Genomic DNA, 16,058 nt, shown 5'->3' on the forward strand with positions numbered 1-16,058 from the left:
CTCCAGGTTACCAGGGGGTAGGGCTGCTCCTAACTGCCATTGAAACAGATTTATTTGTACCTCTGAAGAGGCGCTGGAGCGCACAGGATAAGGCATGAGCCAGAGCATGGCCCCACAGGGACCTATTATCTTCCCAGAATAGCTCCTCAATCCCCAGAGCCTGTTGTAGGCACTACATCCACAAAGGTCTCATCCCTCTGCTCAGCAGATGCTGGGCGTAATTTTTAAGATTGGATTCCCTCGCTCCAACACTTCACTTGGGCACCTGCGTTTCCCATCCTGCACCCAGCCTCTTTCATGGGCTCGAATAAACTGGTTTTACTTAAGTTTGCTGAATCTATAAAGGGAAATGGGTGAATTCAACAGACCCAAGCCCTACACAACAACCTCCAGACCTGTCGGCATTTCAGACAAGTTTTTGAGTGCCAATGGGATGGAAAGTCAGGAGGGGGAAGATAAGGGGGTTTCTATTTAGCTGGTGGGTGTGGGGTAGGGCTGGCAGCATCTGTGCTTGGCCACAGCCCAGCGGAAACCTTGTCACAGCATGCCCATCCCTGGAGAAGGGACTTGGAAGCACGCAGCCAGCCCACCAGCCTAAACCTTGTCCCAAAAGCCTGAAAACAAACCCAAAGGCAGCGCTTGTTGGACACCCCGCTCCAGTGCTGTCCCCTGGAGAAATTCCAGGACAAAGCCAATGCTTTCCCTGCATCCGAGCTCCCGCTTCCCCATCTCCTCCCCTCCCCTTACACCCATTTATCAAACACATATGCACAAACTGCAGGCAATAAATATTTAATGTGGACCGGGTCTGAATGATGTGTTATTTTATTTGAAAATCTACACACACACGTGCATACACAAAAGGAGCCTGGGATGCAGCAGTGCCAAAGAGCGCCTGGGAATAAACACAGTAAAGGCCATAAACGCTCTCGTGAAATGATATAAGCTAAATCCTGGGAGTTAACCTGGTGCACTGGCAGCATGACCAGGCATTCATCTACCCAATTTCCTTAGGCAACGTGGTGTGTAAATGTACCATTATGAAGCCTCAAAATGAATCCGCACGTCTCCTCCTCGGTGCTTTCCCTCCCTCTCTCCCTCCTGCCCCCTTCGAGCTGGCGCTACACAAACAAACAAACAAGCCTGAGCGGAGGCGAGGGAGCAGCCTCGGCTGGCGGGGATGCTCGGCGCCAGGAGCAGCAGGAGCGCTGCCGGATTTCCAGCAGCAGGAGGGTCCTGCTGCCAGAGGGTGTGGGGTGACAGGCCCCAGGAGCTCTGTAGGTGGCTCCTCTCCCTTGCAGCATCCCTGTAGGATCTCAAATGCCACAGCTGGGTTAAGGGAGAGGTAACGAGACTGCTCCTGGCCCAAGGAGATGACCAGCTAGCTAGGAAAGACAGCCAGTGGGTGGCAAGGGCAAGGGAGTGCTTGCTCCAATCTAGCAGTCCATGGAAAACATCATGGGCATTGCCCTGGGGGAGCAGAATACTTGCTAAAGAAATACGAGCAGAATATTTGCTAAAATATTCTCCGACAACACTCGCCCTGTGCACCAAAACACCACGTGTCTCCCTTTGACACCGAGACCCGACGTGCAGAATGGGCAAGCAGGTGCCCAGCAGCAACAGGACAGATACGGACCCCAGGACTCCGGGTCCCAGGGGAAGTCATGATGACCCACATCAGCCTGGGCAGAGATGGAAGAACCTGCCCCTTCCTTTCCAGCTCAGAGGGGCCTAAGCCACCCACACTGGGAGATGTGCGGAGGCAGTGAGGACCCGGACCCAATCTAGAGCAGTGCTGGCCATGAGCATCTCCCTGGGCAGAGGGTTGGGGGCAGAAAGGACAGCGGTACATGGCAGAGGATCCCAGAGAGATGGGTCTGTCAGAGGAAGCTGCAGTGCAGCTCCCAATGGCAAGCAGGCAAAGTGGGGGGGTGAGGAAAGCCGAGGGGCATGGCAGAGACAGGGCTGACCCCACCCAGGCTGCCGAGTAAAACACCCTCCCCCCCACTGTGGCGCTAATTAGAAACCACAACACAGCAATTACCATCCCGGGAGCTGTGAATGAAGTGGCGAGCTCGGGCCTTTAATGTTCTCCTCTCCAGTGCCAGGCAGAGACTCACACCTCTCTTTTCCAATTATTTCCTCCGGATTTGGGGGGAGAGAGACAGAGGCGGAGGGAACCCAATTACCCCCCACAGTGCCAGGCTCCCAGTACCTGGGGAAGCCAGGTGCTGCTGTGCTCGCTCCCCCACCGGCTGCATCAATGCTGCAGCCTTCCAGCTCTGGGATGGCCATGGATTCTGCCACAGCTGCCACGGGCCAAGCCACAGGAGCAGGGATGGTGGAAGGAAATGGGATGCAGCTCATCACCTGGGTGAAACCTGAGCCAAACGACAGGGGAGGGAAAAAAAAAAGCAGCTTTTATACAGGCTGCCGAACTGCAGCTCGCATGTAAGATCCCATCGGGCTGTTTTAGAACACGTGCTTCCCCGGGGTGGGGTGGCTGTGCAGGCGGAGGGGCTCACAGCACCTCAGACCCAGCGTCGCTGCCACCTCCATCCCGTTTCAGCACACCGCTCTGAAGGACTCAAATGGCATGAAAACACGGCATGTGCCCCCAGGAGTGGGGGTCCCTCTTGGAGCTGACCACCTATCTCTCCACGGTAAACTGGACCAAAGCTTGCTGCTGGTGCAGAGTGAAGCACCCTGCCAGGCTGCTCCTTACCCTGAGCACAATGGTTTAGAGAAGTCCCTGGAGTCAGTGTGAGTGTGAAACCTGAGAGGTTTCTGGATTTGTACCCACTGGCATCCATGTCTTCTCTGAGTGCTCCCAAGCTTCTGCGCCAGCACCAGGGCTCAGCCACAGCACAAGCACTGAAGGACCTGGTGGTTATGGAAGCAAAGCCCCTTCCTTCTTGAGACATTGACTCGTTTGCAGTAATAACCTCCTTTCTGGTGAGTCCTGTCCCCACCAGAGCCACGTGGCTGGCCTGGGGCTGGATTTCTGGCAGGGCACCCCTGCAGTTCTTGGTGGCACCAGCCCAGGCTGAGATTTCATCTGTAAGGAGTGCAGCCAAGGTGTGCAACAAAACCAAACGTCTTGTATAAAGAAACTCCCCGTGGAGCTGCTCACGATTCATACAGGCAGTTTGGAGAGGGGCAGAAGGAAAGAGACAGAACTTTGCCATGGAGGCAGCAGGTTTGCAAAGCCCCCACTAACCCAGCACGCGTATGGCTCCTCCATTGCCTCCCAGCTTCTTTCCTCACATATACAATGAAAACTGGTGTCCAAACAGCTGTCCTCTGAGATCCTGAGTGGAGGCCAAGGTTTTGAGGGGAGGACAGAGTGCATGTCGAGGTGTGGGGTGGGTCTGGAGGATGTGGCTCTCCCAGCCTCCCTCTGCCTGTGCTCCCATGTGCTGCAGGCAGCTGCCAGCCAGGCTGGCAAAATCCCTCCTCACGCCTGTCCTCGCTCTCCCAGGCCTGGCACATTTTCATGCCGTTGGCTGAAAGGGATGACAGCCCCAGACAAAATGCTGCAACTAAGATATTTCCTAAATGAGAACCTTTGTTTCATGCCAACCCAGATTTACTGGGAAACCAGTAAAAGCCTGTACCAGCCCTGGCTAAGCAACGATCCACACGACTGCAGAATAAAGACAGCCACAACCTTTCCCTTGACAAGTCACCTGTCTTCAGCTCAGCAGAAACACTCAATGTTCCCAGAGATGCCAGAAGGGACATCCCTTCCCTCCCACCCACAAGGGATCCAGCACTTCTACATGGCATGCTGGCTATCAGCTGCTCTCCCAAGGCTTTGGCAGCTCTTCCAGTGGTGCTGCAGCCACCCCCTCACTTCCCTGGCTGAATGGGGGGAAGAGAAGTAGCTGTCTCCTCCACGCTGCACGATGTACGGTGCAAGCTGGCTGCAGGTCACAGGAACATCACTCCTTGGGATTGTAATTATATCCTTCTGGCACAGGCCAGCTGGTAGGCAAGTCCTCTGCCTGCTAATCGTAGGACATTACATTGCTATTGAACAGAGCACACTCCAGCGCAGTAGATAACACACTGCTCACTTGGCTTTGCCTATTTACTAGAAGGTGCTTGTGCATCCTTCATCAACATGGCCAAGGAGCCAGAAGAGGACCAGGGATACAGGTGGTCTCCAGAAACCTCCTTCCCTCCTCTGCCAGCACAACATGCAAGCTCCTACCCTGCGGCTCCCTCCCCTTCCATCACCGCTCTGCTGCTACAGGCACAGCCCCAAATCCTCTGCACTTCCACCCCAGTATTGCCAGGCACGCGAGTGCCAGCACCATCTTCTGCCGATGACTCCACCGTCTTTTCACTGCTCCTCTTTTCCCATTGGGTTTGTTTGAATTTCTGCCCCCTGCTTCCAAGTCTCTCCCCATGCTCGCTCAGCCCCCAGCGTCTTGGTCTGGTCCCATCACTGCCTCAGGCAGCCACAACGGCCATTTGCACACACTCATTCATGGGACGGGTACCTCCAGGTCAGGGTAAACACTACTCCAGCTGGGAAGCATCCCTTCCACCTCATTCTGTTCTCTGTCTCAAATAGGAGTGAGCTCCTTGGGACAAGCCAAGACCCATCCAGCCCCGATCATTCTTTTCAACAGAACGTTCTTCTCAAACACAAAGATGTGTTCATGCTTGATCTTGGTGCACCCTCAGCTGTAAGTTGATCAAGGACTCTTGGGTTGCTAAGTTCTGTAGGGGAAAGCACAACTGACACTGCAAATCCATGATTCCAACTGCCAGAACAACAGACCTCCTGGGAAAACAAACAAACAAAATCACTCTTTGGTTGCTCTAGACACGTGCAACGTCCCACTGCATGGGGCCGTCCAAAGCACCTCTGGTTTATATCCCTTCAAGAAAAGCAAACTAGCAATAACCACGTTAGAAAGGTGATCACGAAAACCTCTAGCAAGGTTGCCAACCTTCTCATGGGTTGCCATCTATTGCCAACACCTCACCTCCTCCTCTCTCCCCTCCTCTCTTCTCGCTGCCTTCTAATCCCCAGGCCCTGCCATAGCCTAAGCCCCCCCTCATGACTGCTGGCAGCCCTAGGACAGAGCTCCAGTGAATGAGCCAGGCAGCATAACCACACATCAGAAGTGGCTCTGGGCAGGAAAAATGAGACCGAAAGGGACAGCAGCCCTCCCCTTCCCTTACTGCACAACCTCTTCCCCAACAGCAGGCTGAAACCACACGTCAACCCAGCAGAATTCACTCAATCGCTTTGCAATGGTCGTCTTCATTTTATCATTCCCCCCTCTGCCTTGCCCCCAAATAGGACCTTCCCTCCCTCAGCAAATTATGTCCCTGCCAGTCTCTGCTTCTGCGCCGATTTGCTGATTATAGTGTGTGTATGGGGAAAATAATAATAATGGCTCTTTTTCTTTCTTCCTCCTTTAGGAATGCAGGACCCTGGCAAATGGTTTTGCCCCTGGGCTGAGCCGTGGCCAGTTCCACCCCCTGCATGAGAGAGTTAATGAAATACGCAGCGGAAGGTCCCTCCCGCCTCCCGCTCCAGGACTTCAGCTGACTCCAGTACGGCTAATCCCATTACAAGAAAATAACGTGGATAATTCAAGCTAATGAAATTGTTACAAGAATGTGGACAGCCAAGGGTGGACATTCAGAGCCAATTTAACACTCCTTGGTGTTGTTATCCCCAGCACAGGAAATATCTGAAAGGAGGAAGGGAAAGGAAAGAAGGAGGAAAAAAGCCCTCCTCTCTTGTTAGCTTAAATCCTGTTAGAGTTCAGGAATTAATCTGCCACCTATCTCCCCTATTATCATTATCATCATCAATAACGTCTCCTCGGTAACCTCTGAAAATTAGCAAACGAATGCGCAGGAGGGCAAGGCAGGAGCAAAGACTCCTGACACACTGAACAGAGCGCAAACTGCCACCGCTGCAGCCTCCATCCCTGGTGGAGCCACAGGAGCAGGGGATGATAAGGTGGAGGGACTTTGCAGCAGACCAGGTGTCCCAGTGAACCCCCAGCCCATGGCTGCACAGATGAAGCGATGCTGGGAAGCAGCAAAGCTGACCCTTCATTCCTGCAGTGCCTGCTCACCTGCACTGGACAGTCCTGCTGGATAATCAAATCAGCTTCAAAACCCCTGTGAAAAGCCAACGGTGCACAGGAGGAAGACAGCCACGTCTGCACCTTGTTCTTTACTACATGGATCATCATTTTCCAGCTTCCTCTCCTCTTTGCCCAGGAGCATCATCTTTGTTTGGAGGCCTCTTGATCTGCTGCCACAGCAAACCTGGGTTTCACTTCAAGCAATTCCTGTTCTTCAGTGCCAGCCTCGTGCCGCGGGGCGAAGTGCTGCCACCTTCTCCAAACTCAGCTGCTTTCCAGTGACGGCCCCCTTCCCGAGGCCGGTTTTCCAGGGGAGTCCTCGCCATGCTGCACAGAGCCCCCCAAGGCAGCTCTAAAGCCAGGCCCCCCTCCTGGCCACCCATACCGAGGGAAGCCGAGCGCCGGCAGCATGTGTCTAAGCTCAGCCACGGCGTTTCACCCCAGATTGTTCTTTTTGGCACCGAGCATTTCCAGGCAGGAGGTGCGGGCTGTGCTGTGCTCATGTGCAGTGCTCACGCCACCTGAACGAAGCACCACTCTGTTCGTTGTGTTGTGGAGTTGTGGGAAGCCTCACCATGACCAGATTTTCTGAGCTCACCGAGCCTGTACCGTATCCTCAGTTCACGTGGGATCACGAGTGTTCCAACGCCTCCTGCATTTCCAGCTGGATCCAGGTGATTCCCACTTGTCCCTCTCCTGCGCTGCCACGTGAGAGCAGGACAGGGTTACACAGCCCCCACGAAGGGCGCACAGAAAAATGGGAATGGTATTTTCAAACCAGGAGGTTCTCTGGGATCAGTCATGACCATCAGGACCTGATGAGGCAGGAGTGAGCACCAAGAGATGCTGCAGCTCTTGAGCTACTCCTAAGGAGCTCAACAGCTGGCAGCGATGCTGGGGAATGACGCAGGGACCCCAGGCTCTTTTTCAGCCTCTCCCACACACAGGTGACCTTGCAATGCTGCACTTCTCCCATTTTTCCAGCTCACTGCCTGCAAAGCCACGGCTGCTATCTACCACCCTCACATGGATATACAATGCTTTGATCAAAACATGAAGGCAGCAGAGGGACTTGTGATTTTAAAAAACCACCACACAACGTGAATGTGAGCATCTTTGGTACAGGAGAGAAAGCAAAAGCCCCATGGCAAAAACAGCCAAAAAGCTGGAAGTCCTGCAAAAGAGTGACCTGGCCTTACAAGAAAGAGAAGTCACCCAGGGATTTCTCTTTGATGGCAGAATCAGGGCCAGAGAAGGGCACATGAGAAGGCCGTTGCTCTGAGGGCTGTGGTGATGAGATGTAGCGTCCAGCCTGGTGGCTGTCCCTTCCCTGTCCCATGTGGAGAGTCTCTGATGATGTCATAGAGAAAAATCTTCCAGTTTCTGCCACTGCAACACAGGTAACACCTTTCCCCTTTTCTCAGGCTTTAATTCCACCAGACGTGTAGGAAATCTACACCAGCCCAATTCCCACCTTGCATCCCCCCGAACTGGGCTGGAAGCGACCAACACTTTCCACAAGCAGCCCTGCCCGCAGCAGGGGAGGGGAGAGTGGGACAAGCCCCCTGGGATGCGCCTGGAATGAACGGCACCATTCAATGTCTCTGGGATGCTCTCTCGCAAACACGTCTAATTACATCCAGACGGTGCTTTCGGCACACCTGCCACAGCAACTGTTTATCTTGCTGACGACTTAAAGAGCATCATTTGCAAAGTTTGCTAGGAAGGAAAGCCAATTAGCATGTCGCCAGCTAGGCACAAAGATCTTCTTGCTTTATCTCTGCCGTAGCTGGTTGACAGAAAACCCTTTGGTGCTAACTCCCTCCTGCTGCTCCCCCCCACACCTCTTCAACTCCTCCAGCTGGAAATATACTACCATGCTTTCTCCCTGAAAAAATCCAGAAGCAAAGCAGGGGGGTGCAAAGGGAGGGAGCAGTGGTGGCAGCCCAGCCCGAGCTGCCAAACTTGCCTGCACAAGGAGATGTCGAGAGGTAGCAGGGCAGAGCTGTGGTAGAAGAAGGACAGCCTGAGGTCCAGGGGCGAGGGGGACCATTGCAATACACATGGCAGAGCGCCTTGCAAATTAAGCACGTGTTTTATTTCTTTTTTTAAAACTGGAAATCAAGGGAAGAGGTGAGTACCATGCCTGGGGCAGAATAAAGTGATGCTCTGCCACAAACACATGCCAAAAAATATCATCCTGGTAGACATAGTGGCCAGGGCGATGTGGTCTGGGAGCAGAGGGGAGGCTGCAAGGCTCCCATGTCCCCATCCTCCTTATGCCACCCTCCCAGATTCCCCCTTCCAGCTGCCACACTGGGCTGGCACATCTGCGCCAGCCCAGCCTCACAGCTAAGGGCCCCCACCGCACCCTCTGCCCAGCCTTTGCAGCGCCTGCACCAGGCAGCCCTCCCCAGTCCTTCACCCCCATCATCCTGCTGGTTCCATGTTCCTCTGTCCCAGCTAAAGGCTTCACCGAGACTCTCCTCTGTCCTACCTGCCAGTGTTCGCATCTCCTTGTCAGCTCAGTGCCCATCTCTCACCAGGGATCACCACCCGACTCATTTATCCAAGCTGTTGATTTAAGTTTCACTGCAGTGTCTCCCCAGCGTGCCCCCCATGCTCCCTGGAATACTGGCGACACTGGCTCCAGCTCCAGCACGTGGAGGAAGCCCACAGGATCCACCTAGAAACCAGTCCTGGGGAAGCTGGTCCCACTTTGGATTGCCCTCGCTCCCTGTGTCTTCTGCCTAAGGAAAACTAAATAAAGTTTAGCTCTTTTTTGGATTTATTGAATTTTGGCACAGATCTTCAAAAGTTATTTAGATGCTCAATACCACAAATACTGCCAGCGCCAGAGACTATGTGGACACAGATGTGCTTCTTCCAAGCAGGCGTGAACGTACCCACAGGACTCCTGCTAACATGGAAAAGTCCCATTTTTTTGTGGATGGCTCAGTCAGCAGCAGCCTCCCTCAGAGCTCGCAGTGAAGCAGGATCAGAAACGCGACGGCTTTGGCCCCAGACTAACGGGCAGCCATGGGACCTTCCCTCTCCTCAAGATGCAAGACCAGAAGGCAGTGGCTGCTTCCTGTCGCTTAAATGGCTTGTTTCAAAACGCAGCAAAACATTTTACCCCTTCTCGATTTATTTTCCTTAACAGTTGCTTATGAGGGACCTTATCAAAAGCTTTCTGAAATTCCAAGTAAATTAGTCATTAGGCAGGTTTTCAGAACAGTAATTAGGCCACTCCATGCCCCTGATGTATTATTTACCTGAGAAGATATACATAATTAGGGCTCTTCTTTATAACTGGTATTACACGCACTAAATTCTACTCCAGTCTATCGTGTAATTACGCAATTAGGCTGCATGCTAAACAGAAAGAAACCAATTCTGAAAACCAAGCAAAAAGAAGAAAAAAAACCCAACAGTAATTATTATTTTTTAAATCCTCCATCACCAGCACAGCGGCAGGTCTTAAAATTTTAATATCCCTCCACTTAAGTCATTTTTAAACAGGTGCTGCAACCAGGTTTGGTTTCTTAATTTTCCTGCATTTAATCCTACTTCGCAAGGTTTAACGTCGTGCGAGAGATTCAGTTCCTTAAAGAGATTTGCTTTCAAGGCTAATGTTAAAAGGGGCCTTTTCCCCTCCCTGGCTGGCACAGAACCGCCGTGCCGGTGGAAGCGGCACCGCATTGCCTTGCAGCCTCCCTTCGCCGCTCCTCAGCCCCCCGTTCCTCCCAAATGATGATTATTTTCCAGCAGCTTCCCAGCTTGCAGCTGGTGGCTGGCAGAGGCAGCCAGGTACAGTTGCTATGGTACGACCGTCACAGCTGTTGAGCCCGACAGAGCTGGCTCCCGCGCCTGGGTTTAACGGGGCAGCGGGGCAAAGGGAAAGGTGGGGAGAGCCGGTGGGGGACGAGTGCCAGTGGTGGGACGTGCCAAGGTGCAGAAAACCACCCTGCAGCCTCCGCATGCCTTTCGGCCGCAGGGACCGACTCAGGCACCTCCTAATTAATTTCTGTCTTTCGCCTGGTCCACCTGCAAAGCAGGATCTCTGCTCTTTCACAGGTCCCTTCCCACTTGTGCCTGCCTGCAGGGTGTTGTGCAGCCACGTCTGTCCCGCCTTTGCCTCCTGGTGCTCGCTGATGGAGCAGCGTGTGCCACCAGGTCTAACGTACTGTGGGGAGGTTTTTTTAATCTACCTACTTTTATGCATCTATTTTAGAGTTGGGGAGATCAAGGAAAAGCACCCTCGGACTGGCTGAGCCTGAAGACCTCTCCCTGAGAAGATACCTGCATATTATCTGCATTATTTTCATGCTTAAAAGACAACAACCATTCACTATTTAGTTAAAGCATGAACAGACTTTCTTCTGAAACTTTACATCTCAATGCTCAAAATTTTCAAGCCAGTTCCCAAGACCCAGGGGAAGATGTGGAGCTGGCACAGGAAACACCGTAAGACTTAGGAATTCCCAGGTTTGAACTTGTACTGAACTCCGAAAGAGAGCTGGGGGCTCAAAGTCACCGGCTGCTCCCAAAGAGTGTCAGTAGCAACTCAGAGGACTTAAGATAACTGCTGTGGGACACGTGTGACTGACGAGGTTGTTCAAAACCAGTAAAGAGGTTGAAAATCCCGCTCTAATATTCTTTAGGTTTCACTGCTGCTTCTCTTTGCTTTGCCATCTCACAAAGAGGTGAGCTGTGCTCCCAGCCCTGGTCACTGCAGGGATCTCCTCCCCTCTGCTGCTGTGTGCCAGCCCTGCTGCAGCTCCGCTGGGGCTCTGGCCACTCTCCGGTTCTGTGATTTCACCTAACCAACGGCCCCCTTCTTGATGCTACTGTAATTATTATTTTTTTTTTTCTGGGGGAGACAGACATTCAAGTATAGTGGAGACAGAACCAGCTCTATTGGGACAACCAAAAGGACTTCTCTTGAGCCTTCCCCCAGACCTCCCATCACACCCACCTCCAAGGACCACAGCAGGACCAAACTACCCTCCCACGATGGCCCTCAGAGAGATGTACAAATGACCGCAGTCATGACCCTTATATCCCAAACCTCATGAAATCTCAATCCTTCCTCAAACTTCAATGCGTGCTTCCAACACTTGCAAAGCCTTTCGCAGAGCTTGCGTTCCTAAGCCACAATTCTACCCACACACAGCACCTTGCAGGACCTGGGCTTAGAAGCCACCAAGTCACTGCAGTAATCACCAGCGGGTCAGGATTTCAAAGGAACCCACAGCTCCAACAGCACTGAGATTTAGGGATTTATCTCTCCTGGGCTCTTTTGAAAATCCTGATCAGAGTGCAGCTCTGGTCAAAAATAACGTTATGCTAAAAATAGTGCTCACAGGAGGGCCCAGTACAAATCTCTGCTCCTCTAGGATTCTTATGAGTCAGCTTGTTTCAAAGACAAGAGGAAATTTGTACAACTAGCAAAGCAGTAAACACAGAAGGGAGATTTAGCCATACCTGGTGGGCCCCCAAAGGTGTACCTAGGGCATCCTTTGGAGAAATCAGCCTTGCTGTTAAGATACCAGCTGCATCAACAGTGGGGAAAAAAAAAAAAAAAAAAAGTACCTCAAATTCAACTGCAGAACCTCCTGCACTGAGCTGGTGGAGAATAAATATAGAAGCAATGAGATATTTATAGGCAGACAGCTATTTTAACACAGCTCTGCTTTAAAGAGAATCCTTATTTAAGTCTTGTCCCTGTAAAGCTGCAGGATGACTTAGAAAAATAACCAGATTAATTATTTTCATCAGGAGAACAGAGAAACACGTAGGGAAGATCAAATGCATGCAAATGCATTAAGAATGTGGGAGCTCAAGCAAAGTGCTTCTGTTCTGGTGACTCAAATACAATAAGGATCACAGATCTCCTGAGCGCAGGCTAGTCTCCAAAGAGCCCAGCCCTACCACATCTGAAGTCTGCCGGGGATCAGAACAAGACAAAGCATTAAAAACAGGCACACACCAGCTCACGGGCAAGGCAAGCTGGGAGCCACCATGCCATCGTGCACCCCTGACCAGCACCATCCTCTCCAGAGATGCAACCAACAGCAAAACATTAGATTTCCTCATTGTACCGAAAAAGCAACGTGAGCAGAGGAGTATTTCTAGATGTACCGTATTTACTCCAGTAACAGTCAAAATCCTTCTTGCTCCTGGCGTGCCCCGTCCTTTGGTCACCCTTGCCCAACCTGCAATGCCTGCTAAAGCTCAGAGCGTAGAGTGGGACACGTCTTTACTGGTCACTTGGAAAACTCACAAAAGACAGGAGGACAGGGAGTGATCGCACGGTGCAAGCATTATCTGAGCCACCATGGCATTCAGTGATGATGCTTCTACTCTGTTTCTGCAGAAAGCTCACTGCTCTCCACCCACTGGTCTCAGAAAGCGCTTGCAAGGACTGGATGAAGAGGAGAGAGATTTGTACCACCGCAACCAGCAAAGGGCTGCAGAGCCCAGGGTGGAAGCTGACAACTCCGGCTGATCCACCTGCGGGACTTTCTGAGCAAAGAAAACTGCAGCGGAAGTAACTGCATTTTGTTGCTTGTTTGTTTTAGATTTGTTTCCTTATTTATGCCTTAGCATGGAAGAGTATTATGTGTGTAGTGGGGCTGCAACTGCAGTAACAGCACGATTGAGTCGAATGGGCAGGAGTGTTCATGTCCACACGTAAAGAAGCTGAAGTCCATCCCCACGGGTGCTGCCCTGGGGCCAAGCACACGCTCCCCACCACCGCAGCAGAGGCAGATCCTCCCCGTGTGGACGGACCTTCGCAAGGCATGGAGTGAGCCACCACCCGGCACCCACCACCTCCTCAAGGGAGGGAGATGTCCCAGAGGTGGGGACATGCCTCCCTGCGCTGTCCTCGCCCTGCATCCTGCTGTATCAGTATGCAAACATCGGCAGCTGTGAACCCTGCTGATGCAACCTTTCTAATTTAATAAATGGACTTTGGTGAGCCTAAGTGTCTGCTTCAGTGCTCCCCATCCCCCTGCCCCAGCCCTGGTCACCCTCACCCAGCTCAAAGCCTCTTCAATAAAACAAATTAAACTCCCCACAAAAACACACAGCCGGAGCATTTTACAGCTCTGCTCTCCAACAGGAGCCAGAAAAACACACAACAGGGCAGAGCTATGCAGGACAGTTCAAAGGCAGCATCGAACACTGAGCAGGGCATCTGCACAGCAGGGTGCAAGCTCTCCCCATTGCCCCCCTTCTGCTGTTCCCCCAAAACCTTCAGGAAGGCTCATCACAACACCCTGGGTGTTCACAATCGATTGCAGGCAAGCGTAGACGCTTGTACCTTGCTGAGAGATGCTGTCAACACAGCGTGGCAGCTGCAGGCTTGCTGAGAATTTGAACACAAGGTAGAAACAAGAGGCTACAGAAGAGGAAAAGAAACCCTGTTCCTCTGCATCTGCCGGCAACGCCTGCACCAGCTGACCTGTACAAGCTGTAATCCATGCATGGATGGCGGGAGGAAAAAAGACAGGCAGCGACACACCTAAAAATAACCTGCCAGGGCCAGCTGAGATCCAAAAAGGTGAGAGTTTGCCCTCCCCAGAGGGAGTATTTCAAGCAGCTTTTGACTGCTGGCTGCCCAGGCAGGGACACCCAGCTTGCTGGGAGCTGGATGCAGAGCAGGAACCTCATTCCTCCTTGCTGCATGGCTTCCAGGCCAGGGGGCTTTCAACAGAAGATCCTAATTTTTAGAGGCAAAACAGATAGGTACAGCTCTCCAAGCTGGTACACAAGATGCCGTGCCCATATTGGAGTTGAAGGATTAAATGAGATGAGAGCAGGTAATGACTCCCCAAGCAGAGATGCTTTGCTTGAATAGAGGCACTTGCCAAGTTACAAGCTTTCCTCTGATTCTTGCACCGATACCAAGCAACAGGGCTCAGGAAACCACCTCCCACCATCGCCTGTCTGCCTCTGAACGGCTACAATGTCCCACGCACCTCCCAGAAGCAACATCTCTGCTTCAAGTGGAAGATTCCCTTACACGGGAAAGAGTAAAAGCTGATGCTAAGAAGCATCACCGCGGTCTGGTCACATACAATGTGCCAGATGACAGCCAGCTGCTAGGTGCAGTGCTTTAGCCCTGCAAAAGGAGGTTCAAAGAGCTTTCCTGCCAGCACTTGCTGCTCGCAAGGCCAATGCAAAGGTGGGGGAACTGCACCATGGCAATGCCAATGTCCCCAATGGCTGTGTCTATGTAGGGTGAGCCTGCTTTCAGCCCACACATCAGAGGATGGCCTGTTCGAGGAAGAAGGGACCTCAGAAAAGAATCAGAGCCAGAAAAGCGCAAGCACAGTTGATCAAAGAAATGGAATAACGTCTGGATTCATAGATCCTCTAAGGTTTCATAAGCATGAGAAAGCATTGATAACGCCCAGCATGTGGCTGGGGGAAAGAGAGGCTGGTGCTGCTGCTGGCAGCAGTTTTACTGCTCATTCTCCTCTCCCAAGGGTCCAGGGCTCTGTGGACGTAAGAGCCGCAGGTCTGGGACTCCTCGCACCACACAATCAACTAACTCCCCTCCCAAAATTTTCTGCAAAGCTTGCTACTCTCGAACAGCATGGGCCATCAGCTCTCTGCTGTGGGGAGAGTGCTGTGCCTCTTAACATGCTGTTTCCTAATCTGCATTGCAAACATAGGGAGACCTGAGCTGCTGCTGCTGCATTTTGCCAAGCGCTGCAAGAAGTGTGGCCATAGGGTACACGATGAGAGAAAAAGGGAGGAGATGATCCTTTCAGCTCCAACCCACAAAAAATAAATAAATACAGAAGCACACATGGAAAAAAGCTGAGACGCCTTCTAGGGATAAGAATAATAAAAATTGCTGGGGATAGAGCAAATCCCTGTCTTCGGAGAGCCTTACAGGGGGAGCGAGCTGCCAGCTGGGACAGGCTCGGGAGCGCTGAGCCTGCGTGGGAGCTGTCAGAGTCCCAGCCCTACCTCATGTGATGGCAAGAAGTCCCTGCAGAGGTGACAGCTCTGGCAGACGCAGTGAGCAAACAGCTGGAAAGGGGCAGAAACGAGAGAGGAGGCAATGGCAGCTGAGGAAGCAATCCTTGCAGGCAGAGCCAGGCTGCGCTTGCCTGCATTAAAAAAGGAAAGGGAGGCAACTGGTTAAAGACCAACTTTTAAGCAGCATCCTTGCTGCCCACAGGTAGGGCAGGGCAGGCTGGCAGCTCCCCTCCCTCCCTCCTTCCCTCCTTGAGACTTCCCCGCTGCAGCAGACCTAATTTCATGGGGTTTTTGCACAAGCAGTGGGATGGAAAATGATCATCAGGAGGCAGCACACAGCAAGGCACCCCCCGTTCCCCAGTTCCCCCTGCAAGGTGAGCAGCCCCAGCCCAGTCCTGCCAGGTCAGTACCGCAGCGAGGCAAGAAGCTACCAATGAGCTTTCCAAATCACAGCCGTGCTACAGAGGGGGGACCCGTACTCCCCCCATCCCCGTCACCCTTCTGGATGCTGACGAGAGAGACAGCGCAGTCCTGCGTGACAGCATGAAATTAATATGATTTTGGGGGAAGCTGGCAGTGAGTAATGAGCAGCTGAAATACCTCGTCTCCACCCCCTCGCCCCCCCCCCCCCCCCCCCCCGCGAACTCTTTTAACCCTTCAGCTGCTAGCACCGCTGCAGGATCAAAGGGTGGGATGAGTAAGACCTGGGTTAAAAAGAGAACCGAAGAAGGGTCACGCAGCCCACCCGACAGCTGAATTTGCGGGGCTAGTTTTGGCACAAATCCCAATGGTGCTGCTTGCCATCAGGCCCAGCCCTCTTAGGTGCTGAGGTCAGTGCTCCTGGGCTTGGAAAAGTCATCGTTGCTGCCCTTCCAAGCAAGGCTCCACAAGGAAATTGTTTAAAAAAAATAATAAAAAATGGGTGGCTGAAAG

General features: G+C 52.4%; 1 protein-coding gene across 1 annotated transcript in view; it reads right to left on the bottom strand.

Moving 5' to 3' along the window:
- The window catches only part of RBM19 (RNA binding motif protein 19), a 70,237-nt gene that overhangs the window by 25,096 nt on the left and 29,083 nt on the right, over positions 1 to 16,058 (bottom strand). The window lies entirely within an intron of this gene.

Source organism: Falco punctatus, assembly GCF_963210335.1.
Source record: "Falco punctatus genome assembly, chromosome: 1".
NCBI lineage: Eukaryota > Metazoa > Chordata > Aves > Falconiformes > Falconidae > Falco > Falco punctatus.